Source organism: Condylura cristata, unplaced genomic scaffold, assembly GCF_000260355.1.
Source record: "Condylura cristata isolate star-nosed mole 26May11 unplaced genomic scaffold, ConCri1.0 scaffold00017, whole genome shotgun sequence".
NCBI lineage: Eukaryota > Metazoa > Chordata > Mammalia > Eulipotyphla > Talpidae > Condylura > Condylura cristata.
In genome coordinates, this window is record NW_004567118.1 from 18,381,529 (window position 1) to 18,385,016 (window position 3,488).

General features: G+C 58.1%; 1 protein-coding gene across 2 annotated transcripts in view; it reads left to right on the top strand.

Moving 5' to 3' along the window:
- SEMA4D (sema domain, immunoglobulin domain (Ig), transmembrane domain (TM) and short cytoplasmic domain, (semaphorin) 4D) overlaps positions 1 to 3,488 on the top strand; it is a 73,392-nt gene continuing 69,904 nt past the window's right edge. For both annotated transcript variants that reach the window (XM_012726544.1, XM_012726545.1), the window contains exon 1: positions 1 to 41. The gene's annotated coding sequence lies outside the window, so the exon portion shown is untranslated. The remainder of the gene's footprint in view (positions 42 to 3,488) is intronic.

Consider the following 3,488-nt stretch of genomic DNA (forward strand, 5'->3'; position numbering starts at 1 on the left):
CCCGGCACAGCAGGGCCTTGCGCCAGGACGCGCCGCGCCAGGTAAGCGCTGGGAACGGCGCGGGCCGCGCAGGTGCGCCGCATTTACGGGACCCTCCTGGGGTCCATCCGGAGCCCCCGTCCCGAGGCGTCCGGTACCTCTGACCGTCTCGGCGGCCCGGGATCCCGACTGCTGCCGGGACCCTTCCGGAGCCCCGTCTCGGACACCCCGCCACCCCCAGCCATCAATGCCCTGACTCCTACCCGGAGTCCACCGCTTACCAGACTCCAGCCCTCACCCCTCCGAAGCCCCGGCCCCGAACCCTCCTCCGGGGCCCTCTCAGAGATCCCTGACTCTCCCCGGCCCCTAGCCGGCTCCTGTTCCCGTGTGCAGGTGGCTCCGCGCGGTGCCCCCCTTCCCCCTCCCCGGGCAAGCTGCGGACACCGGCCGGAGAAGGGTGGCGCGCTCGACCAGGCCGGCAGCGCCAGGTCCGCTGGGCTTGGACCTTGCGGCCCCGCCTGGCCCCCGCGGCGCCCCAGCCCCCTCCAGCCAGGCCTGGCCCCGCGGGCTGCTATTTCGGGCGCGGAGGCCGCGGCCCCCGAGTGCCCGGCCGGAGCCCTAGCTCAGACAGGTGGGGCAGGTCCGCCGGGCTTGGAGGGCTGCGGGCCTAGGCGGTCTTCCTTACGGGTTTGGGCTGCGCTGTTCCAGCAGGGACAGGGAGAATCGCCAGCCTTAACTGGGCTGCACCTGTTGCTGCCGCCTGGTGAGCTGCAGGGGCTGAGTCCAAGGGGTTCCGCCCTTGCAGACTGGAAAGAAGAATTGAGTGGTCTCCTCCTTGTTCCTTGATTTAGTTTGGGGGGGAGGGGGGTACATGGGAATCTACAGGTGGGCATTTCGCTTCAAATGAGGCCTGGAGTCAGTGGTTGGGGCCTGCTTTCTGCAAGTCGTTCTGCTTTTGTTTTGAAAACCTCATTTTACGTTGAACACAAACCAGCCTTGTGGGTGGTCAGGTCCCTGCAGGCCATGCCAGACTTGAGGCCTGCAGCCAAGCAGTTGGCTCTCTTGTCCTGAGTCTGTTGAAGACAGCTAGGCACCATAGAGTGGAAGTTTCCCTTGTGGGGTGGGGGAGCAGTGGGGTGACATGGGTGGCCTGTCATCTGCTATCTGTACCAGGCCTGGAGCTTGTCTGTGGCTGCCTCAGCACTGTTATTTGGGAGTGTTTACTGTGCCCCAGAAACAGGCCACCTTGGCTAGTATAGTTCTGGCAGAGAAAATGCCCTGATTGTCACTGGAACTGTTGGTGTCTGTGCCCTCCGTCTGCGGGAATAAAGAATAATAAAGCAGGCCAGCCCTGAGAGCCCCGGCTCTGGCACTGCATACTACCAGGGGAAGGGTGTTCAGGAATGAGGGGGGTGATTCGGTGGGCAGGGACTGCCCCTTCTAGCTTCACCCCCCTATCAGGCCAGACCTTCAGACTGATAAAAATGTCTGCACCTGCAGAATCAAAGAAAGAGAAACTAGTTGCTGGCATTGGGAGGTAACCCTGTTGGGGCCCTGTTCGCCAGTGCCTCACTTGCACAGGCTTCTGTCTTTGCATGGGTCCCTCCTCCCACAGTATTACTGGAAGCTGAGCTGGCACTGGGGGAGGGGAGAGGGAGGGGCAATGTGCACTGGGCTTTGCCATATTTCTTTCTTTCCATTTGCCTGAAATGGTTGGTGCCCATGAGTTCCCCAGTCCACGTCCTTGAAAGCATACTATCTATTGGAAATGAGCCTCCCTCGTGAGTGGGACTCTAGTGGCCTTGTTGGGGGTCTGGGAAGTCGATGCATCTGCCTGCGCTGAGGTGTGGGGTGCAGCTCTGTTGCTCAGCTGTCTGGTGGATGTAGGGGCAGGGAGAGCACGTTAATGGCAGCATCATGTGACCCCACCATGTGGTTTGTCCAAGGCCATTTCATCAGGAGTGCCTGACCCCAGCAGGCTGGGATGTCTAGGCCAGTGCTGGAGAATGCACACTAATGGCCGCTCTCAGTGAGGAGGGAGGCCCGTCCGCTGGTGCCAGCTCACAGCAAAATCAATAATGCTTTGCGGAGATTAATGATTCTCATTTTGGTCCTCTGCTTCTAGAGGGAGCCCCCCACCCACCCACACACATACACCCAGAGTGGACATGGCCACCTGTCTCTCGTGGGTCCCCTTTGGTGGTAAGGGCAGGATGGTCATGGCTACAGAACCTCTGACCACTTGTGTGGTGAACCTGGGGGCATAGCTCCTGCCTTGGCAGCTGGGACCTGCTCCCTCTTTCACCTAGGTGCCCTGGATGAACCAGGGTTAGGGTCTCACTGCCATTTGCTTGCTGACTGTTTCATAATTACAGCAATCTCCTCCTTGGTGCTAGCTCACTTGGTTGAAAGAATTCCTGGGAAGGAGAGGTGGCCTTGCCCTGTACTTGGCCAGAGCAACAGCAGTGACTGTCTGGGCTGGCTGTCGGGTGAAGCTGGCTGTGTACAACATGCATTTGCCCTTCCCAGCTGGGGCAGGATTGGCTGTCAAGGCTGGTCCCTGAAAGAAAGGTTGTCCTTCTGGTTCCCAGCTGGGGCAGGAATTTCCCTCTGTCCCCATTCCAGGAGGAAGGAGAGGTAGGAAAAGTAGTAGATGGCTCTAGCCTCCCTGGCACTGGTTCTGTGTCCATCTGGGCATATCTTGGGGTGTCACCTGAGAGCAGGGCCTGTCCAGCAGGTTCCTCTGTACTAGAAACACAGCACAACTCAAAGCCATTTCCAGCTTTTCTGCTGCCAGAGTTGACACAGGGTAAGTGGGTTTTATTAGGAGGAAGTGTCTGCTGACTCAAGAGTGGGCCTCCCCGGAAGCTGGGCTAGCACTTTTCAGCATGCCAATTAAGGTCAGCCTTGGGGTGATCAGATGGGTTCATCCTAGTTCATTGCAGTGGCTCACTTTCCAGCTCGCTGCCCTCAAACCCTGCACTCGCTTTACCTGGCAGTGCCATGCCAGCGCCAGGCCTGCTGCTTCTCAGCATCCCCACAACCAGTTTCCTGGGACCGTGCCATGTCGGTGCGACTGGCCTATTACTTGGTTTAAAGTCTCGGCTGTCCTCCCCGAAAGCACCCATTCCCAGTTGCTTCCAAGCAGCATCCTGGGATTGCCTGCTTTAGCGCCAGAGCTCACGTGAAACAGCATTTCACCCAGGACACACCCCTTTTGCCAAATGATGGTATATATGAGTCAATTGAACATTGGTTGAATGAGTGATAATTGTAAAGAATGACTGTATTCTTACTGACAGAGCTGTGGTTAAATGAAAATGCTCTTAACCTTTTAGTGAGATACGGGAATATCTTCAGAAGGGCATAGGGTTATTGTGGGTGAGACGGAGGTGGGAGGTGGGTGGGGCTGTGGCGGGCAGGCTTGTCTGGGCTGATGGGTGTTGGCTGTGTGCACAAGTACCTGAAAGCCCCTTACTCTGTGCTGTCTACTTCTGTGTGTACTTCTG